The 14,311-nt window shown below is 43.4% G+C and overlaps 1 protein-coding gene across 2 annotated transcripts in view; it reads left to right on the top strand.

Moving 5' to 3' along the window:
• Positions 1-9,683: 9,683 nt before the first annotated feature.
• SDCBP (syndecan binding protein) overlaps positions 9,684-14,311 on the top strand; it is a 32,272-nt gene continuing 27,644 nt past the window's right edge. For both annotated transcript variants that reach the window (XM_084621614.1, XM_084621613.1), the window contains exon 1: positions 9,684-9,841. The gene's annotated coding sequence lies outside the window, so the exon portion shown is untranslated. The remainder of the gene's footprint in view (positions 9,842-14,311) is intronic.

The following is a 14,311-nucleotide window of genomic DNA, read 5'->3' as shown; positions in this document are numbered from 1 at the left end:
TAAAAAGGGGAACATGTTTGCCCTTCTCCAGTCCTCTGGACCTCCCCCATCCTCTGGGAGTTTTCAAAGATAATTGCTAATGGTTTGAGATTGCTTCAGCTAGTTCCTTAAGTATCCTAGGATAAATTTTATTAGGCCCTGCTGACTTGAATACATCTACCTTATCTAAATATTGTTTACCTGTTCTTTCCCTATTTTGGCTTCTGTTCCTTCCCCCTTGTTAATATTAATTGTGTTGAGTATCTGGTCACCATTAACCTTTTTAGTGAAGACTGAATCAGAATAGACATTGAACTGATCAGTCTTCTTGATGTAATTTTGTATTAGCTCTTCTTCTCTACTAAGTAGAGGATCTATACTTTCCTTCATCTTTCTGTTGCTCCTTTAAAGAAACGCTTCTTGTTGCCTTTTATCTCCCCCTTGCTAGGTGTAAGTCATTCTGTGCACTAGCCTTTCTGATTTTGTCCTTACATGTTTATCCAATTCTTCTATACTCGTCCTTAGAAATTTTTCCATGTTTCCACTTTTGATAGTATTCCTTTGCAAGGACTTGACCTACTAAGGCCCAATAAGACTGATGCATGACTTCTGGTAAGTTTATTAACATGTAGATTTTTATTTTTATTAATGGGTTTTTTCTGTCATATTTTTACTTTAAGAATAAATGTGCTTGCTTACACAAAGGCTGGGTAGTAATTTATGACTGCTGGCAGTAACAGAAGAGAGAGCCAACACAGACGCTGGCCTGTTTAGACAGCCTGGCTTGCTGAGGATATCACAGTGTAAGCAGGGAACTGCATAGCCTCAAAAACTCGGATAGGGAGGGAGAGACAGACTGACCCAGGTCTCTACCCAAGAGAGGTATTCGCTGAGGAGCCTGGAGCCTAGACTCGGTATCCTCAAGAGACCATGGATGGGGAATACAGGTGCACTTGCTCTGGACTGGGATCATTTGGTTCTCCATAATTCCAAGCAATATGAAATATAACTTCTGGACAAACAGTTTCCCTTCTGTCAAATAAGCAGATTTTAATAACATTTAGCATTACGATTTTACAACTTTTGTTTTTAAACAATTTTATTGTGCTTTATTTTTTTTTCCATTGGCAGCTGGTAGCAAAGGGAGTCTACTCAATCCCTGATCTTTGATATTGGCAAACAGTGATGCAAAAGATCAGGATTCTAGTAAGCTTCACTTCAGAACAAATTGAAAAGAGGGAGCAGCTGGTGAAGCAGAAGCAAACTACAAGCTGGTGAAAGAGAGAACACCAATGAGAAGTAGCAAATGACACAGAATTGGAGAAGTGGACACAAAATGTAGCATGAAGAGAAGGGTTATGGCTAACAGTTATTGCATTAAAAGTGTACTCTTAAAGCTTGGGCAATATCATTTGTTTAAAGATAAGGCCCCCATTAAAACAGCATATTTAAAAAATAACTTTCATTAGTTTCAAGTGAATAAGTAAAAGCACTCAGTTGAACAGAGAAAAGTAGTTTTTAAAAAGTCAAAATTAAAAAACTCACAAAATGGTAGCTATTAGTATGAAAAAAATTACTGCACAGCGAAGAAGTTATGTAAATTACCAACAGAATTATCCTAATCTGCTCCAAACATGTGACAAGCCATGTTGTATTACTCCAGCAGATGGAGCAGGAATTCAGAAGCAGCCTTTCTTTCAGTTTCTCCACAAATTTAAAAAGCAACAAAAAATTCACAGTTAAATTGTCCTTTGTCCAAACTAAGTACACTGCATTTTGCTATTGTGCAGTTGTGTGTAAACAAATTATTCTGTCCCTGTAAACATCACTAGAACTTTTTGTATCTTTTTTTTTTTTTAAAGTTGGTAAAGGCTGTAGAACTAGCACTTAGCATGCTTATATCATGCACTGAAGGGAGAGACTTCAACCAAAGGAAAAGGAGGAGAGAGGAAAAAATATACTGAAAGAAGAGGGAAGAGAATAGAGAAATAAAAAACTAGATGTTGGAAGAGAGGTATATTTTATTCCTAACCTGTTCCTACACATAATGAGGCGACATGAAAAGAGGGGTAGAAAACAGAAGAATAGAAACAGATGGAAAGTTTAGATAGGTGAAATTATTTTCTTTACAAATTGGTGTTCACATGGGTGTTCCTGCAGCCATACCATCTAAGGCTTCTGACCTCCTAAATGAAACAGGTTTAGTTTGGTCAGTAATTAGATGGCAGATTTCCAAGAAAAACCCATGAGCTGCAGAAAGTACTGTTAATATAGTGTTCTTCCCTCTGCTCTAAGTCAGTATTGAGACAGTGCTCTGGGAAAGTATATAGGGTCATTGTGCTACTGATGTGGGGGGCAGGGGGAGAGCACTGAGTTATAAAATGGAGGTTCTGACCACTTAAAGAACCCATGGCACTTTTCATAAGAGTTGCAAAGTCCCAGTGTCCTGGATGAATTCCAACTCACTTAACATTCTAACTAAACCACTACTGCATTTTCAGCTGAATATAGTGTAGCACTACCTGCAGAATACAGAGAAACACTCAATTATTCCATTTTATTTAGAGATTTTTGAGGGCTACATTATAATGATCTAATCTGACTTCCTGCCCAGTATTTCCACCATCAGGCCCCTAACTTCTGTTTGATCTTTTAGATAGACATGTAATCTTGATTTAGAGATTTCAAGAGACTGAAAATCTACCACATCCGTTTGTATGTTGATCTAATGGTTAATTACCCTATTATGAATGTGAGCTTTATTTCAGTGCTAATTTGTTCAGTTCAGCTTCCAGCCTTAGCACATTAAAACATTAACTTATACAAGGTAGGAGATGGAAAAGTCATATTAGCTCATTCAGTCACTATCCCTTCCAGAGGAACCCCACCTGTGATTTAGTTACAGAAAAGGCACAATAAGCCCCTCTATGTATAAGTGCAGAGCTTCACTCCACCCACTTCCTGACTTCTCTTTCCTGTCTCCTCTCACAGGGAATAAATCAGAGTTGTGTGATGAAAGAGGCTGTTGTCTGTAGGGCCCCTGCCTCATTTGTTGCAGGAGTTGGAAGGCATATTATATCTGAAATACTGGGGAAAGGCAATTATGGGCCTGCCCAAAATTAAAGGCCCTCAACTAAGAAGTATGCACCCCTAAATCCACGCTTCAGTTGATTATAGAGGGCCACAGATAAAAGAAAAGGAGCAGGGAGGAGGTCAGCAGTAACAAATCGGGAATCTAGAAGGGAACACCAAGCAAAGAACCCCAGACAGAGTCCACTGCTCTTCAAAGGCAGCTAGGGATTCAATGGATGCTACTTGGAGGAACTCTCCTGGAGGCATGATCATATGAGGAATCAGAAATAGGCCCCAGAGTTGCAGAGCACCACCCCCATCCAGCTGTCCTGGCCAGTGCCAGGAGGAGTTTGGCAAGGAGGTCCCATGACTTTATGGAACCACGCATAGGATGTGCATTCATCAGGTGGTGTGAGGAAAAGTATAGCCAGAACTTCAGCAAGAGGTTCTAAAGTTGGGAAGTATGTAGCATTTGAAGTATTGGGGACAGGTGCATCTAGGTCCACCCAAAACTAAAGGCCATCCACCACAATTAAGTGAGAGGAACCACCAACACCAGGCTCCAATTAATTACAGAGGACAACAAACGAGAAAACAGAAATGGGAGTGAGGTCCAAAGTTGAAAAATCAAAGAACCAGATAGGGACACTGAGCAGAGAACCCTGGACAGCACCCACTGTCCCTCAAAGGTGTCCAAGGAATCAGTGGACACTGCCCAGAGGAACTCAGCCTAGAGACATGACTGAACACGGGAAAGGAAATAGGCCCCAGTTACAGAGAAACCACCCGTCTAGCTTCCTCCACCTGGTGTGATGAATGGCTATGTTGGCCAGTGCTAGGAGGAGGTTGAAAAGGCTGTTCTGCGACTTTGTGGGCCCATGGATGGGATGTTCATAAATCAGGTGGTAGGGATGCAGTCAGAACCTCTGTAAAAATCTGGAGTCAGAAGGTGTGTACTGAGCAATAAAGTGCTGCAGAATGCTAATTTCTCAGGGGAGAAAAACCAGGCTATAGGCATCTCAAACTGGGTACCAAAATTCATATACTTTTTTTACTTTAATCTCTCTGTGTCTCGGTCCCCATTTGTAAAATGGAATAATACTCCCTCATCTCATAGGGCTGCTCTGAAAATAAGTTCATTAATGTTTGTGAAGCACATTGATAAGCATAACAGAAAAGCCCATGAGGAAATTAATAATTCTGCCATTAAAGCCAGGTTGAATAGTGTGCAGTAAATAAGTCATATGGCTTCTTGTTGAACAAGGAGAAAACTGAACAGCTGCTCATTCAGTTAGCACTGTCCCTCCTTGGAATGAGCCAGAAGTGGAAAAAATAGCACATGTTCATGTGATTAAAGAATGTATCATCACGGATATGCACAAGAGGGCCAAATCAACATTGCACAAGCAGCCTTAGTCTGGCATTTCCTAACATTTGAGTGCTTGATTTTGCAACCTTAATAATCTTTTAATGTAGGTTTTTTTTTAATAATTGTATCTGCCACATACATGCTGGATCCCTCTCTGCCATATACAAACAATGTATATGGCAGAGAACAAATGTCTTTGTTCTCTGTAGAGTCCAAGTGACTCTTCACAACTGTTTGCTGCTGGATGGTCAGAGAGCTTTCTCATGTGCAAAGTAGAGTCTATTTCCAGTTTCAGGGGGAAAATGCCCGCATTACCTGCCATAGATTATTTTATTAGGAATTCTTCAGCTTCTGATGACTAGTTATTTCCCCACGGGTAGAGTCTGTTATTCTCCGGATGTTAGCACAATAACAGGGTTTGTTTAAAAAAGTATTTCAACAACAGAAATTACCAAGCTATTGGTTGCAATTTAAGTGAACAAAAAACTGATGACTTCACCATGTGTTTGCTCTGCTCTCAAACAATAGATCTAATTCTGTAACCCTTATTCAAGCAAAACTCCCGTGAACTTCAATGACTAAGAAATTAAGGACTCCTCTCCATAAACAGTTAATCTGAAAAGCAACCAGCCCTACTTGATCTTGCTATTCAAAACCAAAGAAAACAATATCATATTAGAGTTTTAAAAATGCTATTTTTACATGCTATTTTTAGTTCTAAATCAGCTCAGTTAAATATACCCTTAAAAATACTACATTTATCTGATTTGTGCGCTAGGGTAAAGAGTAACTACTCAGGAGTAACATTTGCAAGTCCTCCCCTTTTGAACTGTTCACATACACTAAAAGCATTTTAACTGCATTTTGTTGCATTTAAAAAAAATAACAGAAGTCTATTTCTAGCTATTTAGATGATGTTCTGGTCCTGTCATACATACAATGAGAATATCTATTATATTAAGCAAGATAAATGGTTTTTTTTATCTCAGGTTGCTAAGGTACTGATCCCTATACAAATATTTTCAAAGTATGTGAGGCTTGTTAAGTTATAGTTGTTAAAGACACTCCCACTTTTTCCTATCTATCTTCTTTTCTTATTCTCCAATTCAGGAAAGGTCACTGCTCAAGGCCAATTCAGAACAGCAGAAACTAGCAGAAGCTAAAACAGTAAAGGCATTTAAAAAATGTTCAACTCCTCCCCCAAAAAGAACCGGTCCATTTTGAAAACTTTGAAACAAAACAATTTAAAATTTGTTCACAAATATAGGTTTTCATTCTCCAGCCATCTCTATGAATTACATTGGTGGTGATGAATTTTGAGTTTCCTGTATGAATTTATAAATATTATGTATGATCTGGTTACTCTGCGGTTTACTGTATACATATATTGAGTTAATTCAATAGCAGGATTGTCAGGAAATGCACCCAGGAAAGGGGAGATAGATCTCAATATACACCTCTAAGCAAACACTTCAGGAATGATACAAGAGCCATCGGCTTGGATGTGCTATCTCTGAGCCTGCAGAACTCACCAAACTGATGTTGGGCAGCAAGTCCAAGTTCAGGAAACTGTGAACAAAGAACCATAGCAGGAATTAAAGGCACCCACGCTCCCATAAGGACTTACCTAGGTTTTTGGAAACTGACACTCAAACCCACTCACCCCTCCTCCCCCAACCCATCGCTGAGATTAGGAGCCCAAGGTAAAATAGGCATGCCTAGGACACTAGGTATGATAGATACGTAAGTACCCCTTGTGGTGGTGTAAAATTCTGTCTTTTATGCTATGCTTTGTTCCTCTGGTTAAATAATCGATACTTTTGTTTAAAAAGGCAGTTCCGGGTCACTGTAACCCACTGGTCACAGATTCCTAAAGGAAAGAACCACAAGAACCCAGACCTGCTGGGAAGGCACAGTTGATCCACAGGGTACTTCAACTCAGGACCTGGTCTAAAGCAATGAGAATTGTGTGATTCTCTCCTAAAGACAGGTAAGGAAACAAGGCCTGAGACCACTAAGACTGCACTTGAACAGACCAGAGGTTCAGCTAGCCCTGTAACCGTGAATATACATACATACTACCTATGTGGTCCACTGCCTGGAGGGTTTGGCCATTCATTGTGATAGTAGGCTTACATAAGGCTTTCCTGGTGCAGGCTGGTACATCACTTCTGTGTTCTTGATGTTGATTGTAAGACCTAAATTGGATTATTTTTCTTTGGTTTATGACAAAGTCCACTACGTCAGACTCCGATTTAGCATTCAGGGAACAGCCATCAGCAAACAGAAGATCATGAACAGCCACTTCCTGTACCTTTTTGTCTTCTCCTATAGTCTCCTCAAATTGAAGAGCTTGCCATCAGTCCGGTATCTGATGCCAGTCCCTGGTGTCAGTCACAAAAGGCATCTGGAAGCATGGCAGAGAACATCATACTGAAGAGGGTTCTCCTACCTCAGCAATACACTGTCACATGCAGTTCACATTGATGAAACCAACACCAGATTTGCCAAAGCAAGCATGGCCTTTGGCAGAATATGTGCAAATATGTGGGAGCGTAGAGACATCAGTCAAACAAAACTGAAGGTCTACAAAACCATTGTGTTCCCAACTCTGAGGTATGTATGCAAAACCTGGATGGTGTACAGATGCCATGCTATGAAGCTGAATCACTTTCACTTCACATGGGCTGTCTAAGGAAACCAATGATGGCAAGACAAGGTTCCAAATACTGAAGTTCTCATATGGGAAGGCATTCCAAGCATCCCCACACGGTTGATGAAGTCACAGATGAGATGAGCAGGCCATGTCACCAGAATGTCTGGCAGTTGCTCATCTAAGATCTTTTACGGCAAGCTAAAGGAGGGAAAGCACTCAGGGAAGCCAGAAGACACATTTCAAGGACTCCCTCAAGTTATCCTTGGGGAGCTTCAACATGGACCCAGAGTTTGGGGAAGCTCTCGCTCTTGCTAATGTAGAGTCCTGCTGAAATGAGAGGGGTTGCAGAGAGACCCATCCATTTCAGATCAGATTACAGGATTGGGGCCTTAAAACATAAGGTTTTTGGTTTTTTGTTTTTTTTTGTTTTTTTTTATGGCAGGAATTGTGGACCCAATTCTTGGTTCTGTGAAAGTGGCAAAACTCCCATTGACTAATGGAACGAGGCTCAGAAATGTGTCTTAACTTGGTTTTATGAAGCACATAATTGTATTATTGATTATTTTTGAGTACACAAATTTCAAACTGTGCTATAATGCCTTTCATTTAAGTTTTGTGGACAATACTAAAGCCCCAGTCCTACAATGAACTTGGTGTGGGTGCAAGGGTTTGCCAGCACTGAGCTCATTATAAGGTGGAGGCCTAAATCAGCTGCAGCTTGCTCCCTTGGTATGCTGAACCTGGTTTACTTTAATATTTCTGGATCTTTCAGTCCACGTCTTTTAAACAACTAATTGTGGTCACACTCAAAGCTAGAAAAGCAGTAAAAGAATCATTATCTGTCTTATTATTATTATTTGTATTACTGTCATGGACCAGGACCCCATTGTGTTTAGGATGACCAGACAGCAAGTGTGAAAAATTGGGACAGGGGTTGGGGGGGGGGGGTAATAGGAGCCTATATAAGAAAAAGACCCAAAATCAGGACTGTCCCTGTAAAATCGGGACATCTGGTCACCCTAATTGTGTTAGATGGTATACAAGCACAGAACAAAAAGACGGTCCCTCCCTTAAAGATCTTGCAATCTAAATTAGTCTTCCAAGTGACAATATGAATGTTTCTGAGAATAATAAACAAATTAAATCTACAAATGCTTTCTTTCAATGATGAGGTGAAGCCAAGTGCCATATCTAGCCACAAATGAAACTGTCTACAAGACAGCAACAAAAAGAGCAACTGAAGTCCCTCCTATAAGGAAGTGAAACCACAAACACAACCAAGAACAGTACGTAAACCATTTAAAAGATTACAAAAAAAAAAAAAGAAAGAAATGGAAAGAGAAACACTGAATCATATGGGCACGCAGCTGCTGACTTGAGAAGATAAAAACATGAGTAAAGAAGGCAAATATATGATGAAAGACTGAAAACCCCCCACCTTTATTCTAGAGAGTGAACACACGTAATATAAATAAATATGGCTATGGTGGGTGCTATGAAGCTTTCATATACTTTGGGAAAAGCTGCAGTTTTCACTTATGCTTCCTCACTTGATTATCCCAGACTTCTGGCTAGTTAAAAAAAAAAACAAAAAACTTCACAGTATGCACAACTGTCACATGCTTTAGTTTCTTGTCAGCCCCATGCCAAAATCATACCTCAAGGCTATGAAAGTAGAAAGGCGTAATTCAGGGCCGTGACACTATGTAAAATCAAGTTTCAGAGGGGTAGTTGTGTTAGTATCAGGAAAAACAACCAGGAGTCCTTGTGGCACTTTAGAGACTAACACATTTATTTGGGCATAAATGTTTATGTATTTATTTATGTATTTTTCACTCCATGCATCTGATGAAGTGGGTTTTAGCCCACAAAAGCTTATGCCCAAATAAATTTGTTAGCCTCTAAGGTGCCCCAAGGACGCCTTGTTTGTTTGTTTGTTTGTAATGTAAAACCAGTTCTCTCGTTCTCAGCATGACACAGGGGCCTTGATGAGGAGTTTCATTTCTTTAATCAGGACTGTGCTGTATAAATGAACTCAGGTTAACCGCATGGTCAACTGCATCCCCTCCAGGGCAGAGGCGCTGGAACAATTTTTACAGAAGGGGTGCCGAAAGCCAGAGAACAAAACCGTAACCCTGTAAACGATGGGAACCACTTCAACCCCAAGGGTGCTGCCCAGCTGCCCTAGTTCCAGCACCTATGGGCCAGGGTCTCCGGGCGCCCCGCGGCTTGCCACGCGCCGGGGCTACCGACGGAAGCGGGGAATCACCATGCCGCTGAGCCAGCAGCTCCGGTCACGGGTTGGGGGGGGGGAGGGGGTCCGTGTGAGGGACCCGGGGGGCGCTGGGGTGGGGCTCGAGGGCTGCGTTGCTGGGCACGGGGGCTGTAACACCGCGCTAGGCGGGCACCGCCCGGCGGACCAGGCTGCAGGCAATGGGGTTCGGGCGTCCCCCGCCGGCTCCGCCAGGGCCGCCCCTCCCCCGCAGATCGCCGCCCAGGCCCTTTGCAGACGCTCCAGGAGGGCGGGTGCCGGCCCCGACACGACGGGGCGCCTGCTCAGCTTCCCTCAGCGGGCAAAAGACTCCCCGCCCCCTCCTTCCGCCGTGTCACGGGGCCCCGAGGGCGGCGCATGCGCACAGCCGCGCACTCAGCCGTTGTTCCGCAGCTTCGGTCGCCGCTCCTTCTGCGGAGACGCGTCGCCAGGAGCCGCCGCCGCCGCCGCCGACAGCGGTCTGGGAATAGCCGCCGCCGCCTCGGCCCGGCCGGTGAGTGTCGGGGTGGGCAGCCCGGCTCTGCCCCTGCGGGAGCGGGGTCCGGGGAGGTATCACCCCCGCCCCTTCTCCCGGCTCGCTCGCTGCTGCCGCCCCACCCGGGCAGCCGCAGCGGCTGGGGGCCCGGGTACAGAGCGCGCCCCGCCCGGCCCGGCCCGGCCCTCACCTTCGGGCTGGCGCTGAGCCCAGCGTGGGGCTGGGCTCCGCGCTCCCCCACCCCTGCTCCGCGGGCGGGGAGTAAAGCCCTGAGGGCCCCGCCCCATACACACACACGCACACCCCGGGCCGGCGGGGGGGTGGGTGGTGGGAGACGGGTTTTTTTTAGCGGGGGGAGCAGGGCATGTCATTTACTCGAACTCCTGCTCCTGCCCCTTGAAGGAGGCAAACAGCAGACCTGGGTACCGTGGAGACCCCGCAATGGGAAATCCTGCAAGTCTCCCCCAGCCCCCCCGAAATAAGGCAGTCCTGGCTTGGGGGTGGGGGGCTGAGCTGAGCCGAGCCCCTGCTCCCTTGGGCTCTCTGGTGATTACCCAGCGAGAGTAATCAGTGCTTCGTCTGCTCGGCTCGGTTTACTGGAGAAGGTGTTTTTTTCTTTTGTATCTTTGGCAATCTTTTACCTCCCCTTGAAAGCGTCGGTGTTACTGGGATAGATCTGGTGCGCTCACAAGACCCGTAGTGCCGTAGCTGGCGCTGTAGCACTTCACAAACCATTCAGTGGCTAATTCAGGCTTCTGTGCCATAACTTGGTTAATGCTCTTAGTTTTTACAAACTAACTCACTTTGACTTATCCATGTAGGAACAGATTTTATGGCTAGGATGTCGACAGTGTAGACAGAGTCCTTAACTATCTGCTTGAAAACATGGCTAAAATTGAGATACTACTGTGTATCAGCTTCTCACTTTAGTAATGGTTGGGTAAAACTGTTTGGGATTAGAGTTTTAATTTATAGATAATTTGAACACTATAGAAGATGATGAATAAATACCTGTCTGTTTGTAAGTAAGGCTCAACTAACTTCCTTGCAACAATGGTCAGTTAGGATTGCATATATAAACTAGCTTTTCATTTGTGTACTGGCTGACTGACTTGCTTTTCATTTTCTACTGAGACCACAAGTTTATTTTACCCAGGATCTATAGTAAATATTTATCTATGCCTACATTTTTAGAGGTAGAGATCTTTAGTCTGTGGTTAGTTATCAGCCCTGTTTCCCCCCACACCCCCCTCCCTTTCTTTTATGCCGGTCACTACAGAATCTAAGTTCTATTCAGGTAACCTACTTGGAGCTTCATGATGAGGATTGCATGACTAGGTTATTTGAGCATAAAGCTTTCGTGAGCTACAGCTCACTTCATAGATGAAGTGAGCTGTAGCTCACGAAAGCTTACGCTCAAGTAAATTCGTTAGTCTCTAAGGTGCCACAAGTACTCCTTTTCTTTTTGCGGATACAGACTAACACGGCTGCTACTGTGAAACATGACTAGGTTTGTTAATCTTCTTGTGCCTTGATAGAGGAGGATGGGCTTGGACTATAGTTGGTTGGAAAGATTGTTTTCTTGAAGGATTACTTTTGTGCGTAGGTCACCAAATTACTCTGAAGATGGTACTATTCTGGATTAGACTGTTTTCCTCTGAAAACTCTAACTCCTCTTCTGAGAATGACTTTACTCTGATTCTCACTTTGTCCTGGATTTGTAAACTAAATTTTTGAGAGAAGGACAGCCTACTTAGTGGGTTGTGGATGAAGATGATTGCTGATATAACTGGGTCCTGACTCGTGAATGTCCTTAATGATGAGAACTAAGGCCTTGCAGTGACACTGGAGAATTGAGTTGCTGCATTCTGCACAAGCTGAAACTTCAGCTTCAAATGCAGATGCTACTAGTTGTAGCAATCCAGAGTGGAGCTGGTGAATATGTGGGTCACTTTTGCAAGATATCTTCCTTGCCTGAGAAAGGAGTCACTTAGCAGTAAATTGGAAGTATAAGAAGACATTTTCATCACTGATGCTGCCTTGGACTCCAGACGAAGTGGCAATTAAGACAAGACCATGAGCCTTCGAATCTTTCAAGTGAATAGGTTAGAGATGTCCTTGATGGAATGGGAGAACAGTTGCTTGGTCGGTTCTTCAAAGTGTTTCTCTCTTCCAGCTAGTATAGCTTTGGTCTTGCTGGGTTGAATTTGAACCAGTTACTGATCTCTAGGGATAGAGATGATTTTGGTGGAGTCTGTGAACGAGGGGATGTACAACTGGTTGTCCTCAGTCTGTTGCTCGCAGTGGAGTCTGGAAGATGGATATGAGAGAATCAACAAGATACATCTACAGGCCAGGATTTTGGGAAAAGGGGAGCAATCTGTTTTAATGAAAAGCTTGTTTAAGTCTGCTAGTTCAGTTCCCCCTCTCCCCAAAGAGTCACTTATCTAATCCCCCCCTTTTTAGGTATTGCAGCACATACCAGCATGCAAAATTTTATCAACAAAAATGGACTGAGTCATCTCTGTACAAAAATCAAGCTAAGTGATTGTGTGGGGAGACAGAATCCTTTTCCTGCTCGGTGTTTCTCATAACTTTAAATAGCTGTAATAATAGGGTAGTGATTTCTGTCCATACTTTTGTCATAATATGTTAACCAACAAGCTAGCTACAAGCTACTAAGTCTGTGGTAGAAGATGCCTGCCTGTTACACAATGTACTACAATAGCTAATTGCAGTGGGGAGTTTTTTCAAGGTTTTTCATCTTGGTGGCTTTTAATATTTGTATAAATCTGACCATTTAATGACACATTTCAGCTGAATACATGATTTTTTTAAAATAACTGGAATTTTTGGTCCATTAGAATACCCAATATCATTAAAGATGCTATTTCTTAGTATAATTTTTTTTAGAAGCTCGGACCGAGACCTTCAGTGATTATTGATCTCTGCTGTTGTGGTTGCAGTTAAGGTTTTTTTATGTTTGACTCATTGCAAATTTACATTATAAATAAGAGATTCTCAAACCCTTCCATAATGTGAACCTCCTTGTAGCAACATGCCGCTCCGGCCATTTCCCCATCTCTTTTGTGATTGCAGGGACCACCTCCCCTCCTATTTGTGATCAGGTGACATTGCTAAGAAAAATTATAAGAAAGTGGAGATTCTTTCTCTCTTTATCGGCTTACTTGGTGCAAGCAGAAGTCTGAAGGACTGCTTGCATGAGTAAGGATTTTTCAGGATTTTGTTTGAGCTCATCCACTCTGGCTGTGAGGGGAAAAGAAGACTTAATTGGTTCAGGTTAACGCTGGTTTTAAAGGGAATTCTAAACCGGTTAAATGTACTTTTTTGGCCCAGTGTATTTAAGGCCTTAATGCTGAAGTTGCATCCTCTTCATAGAATATCAGGGTTGGAAGGGACCTCAGGAGGTCATCTAGTCCAACCCCCTGCTCAAAGCAGGACCAATCCCCAATTTTTGCCCCAGATCCCTAAATGGCCCCCTCAAGGATTGAATTCACAACCCTGGGTTTAGCAGGCCAATGCTCAAATCACTGAGTTATCCCTCCCCCCTAATTCAATTGGAACAGCTACAGCAGTGGTTCCCAATCTTTTCAGTGTTGTGCTCCCACCTCCCCCCAGTGGCTGGGACAGGGGATGTGGCTCCTGGGGGCAGGGAAGTGGGGACAAAGTGGGCAGTGTAAGGGGGCTGAGGCTGGGATGGGATTGGGGCCTGTTGAGGACCCATTGCCAGAGGCTGGGGATGGGGCTGAGTACATCTGGGCCACGGTCAGTGGCCAAAGCTAAGGCAGGGCTGGGAGCTGGGCAGCTTCTGGGTGCGGGGCCAGAGCAGGACTGGGTGGTGGTCCCTCCCCACTCCCTATTGGCCTGGGCCCTGCTGCGCCACCCCAGATGTTCCTCTGCGCCTCTCTATGGGGGCTTGCCCCACAGTTCGGGGTCCTCTGAGCTAGCGATTTGGGAAATAAGCCAACAAGGAATTGGGATTGAGCCTAATTTAAACCATAAACTGTTACAGACACAGATGTAGCATTTAGGTACACTACTGATGCCTTAGAAATAGGTAGATATGCTGTACGTATTCCTGTACGTATGCTGTGTAGTGTACAGGGATATTGAATTTTGAGCGGGTTTTTTTCTAAAGCTTGATTATAGTCCAAATTGACATTGTAGGAGCTGTCTGATGGATAGCTAACTGAATCACAAAAATCTGTTAATGATTGGACTGGCATAGGCATGTCTATTGTATTGCTGCAAAATTAGGCTATGCACTTTGGCTAGTGTTAAGATGTATATAAGTAATCTGTTTAAAAGCAGACAAGGAAGTTAACTTCTTTACATAGCAAAGTGAATCAAAAACAACAAGGAGTCTGGTAGCACCTTAAAGACTAACAGATTTATTTGAGCATAAGCTATCATGGGTAAAAACCTCACTTCTTCAGATGCAATCTGTTAGTCTTTAAGGGGCCACTG

This window comes from Lepidochelys olivacea, assembly GCF_965140295.1.
Source record: "Lepidochelys olivacea isolate rLepOli2 genome assembly, chromosome: 2".
NCBI classification, from domain to species: Eukaryota; Metazoa; Chordata; order Testudines; family Cheloniidae; genus Lepidochelys; species Lepidochelys olivacea.
Note: the sequence above shows the minus strand (reverse complement) of the source record. Positions and strands in the feature narration are given on the sequence as shown.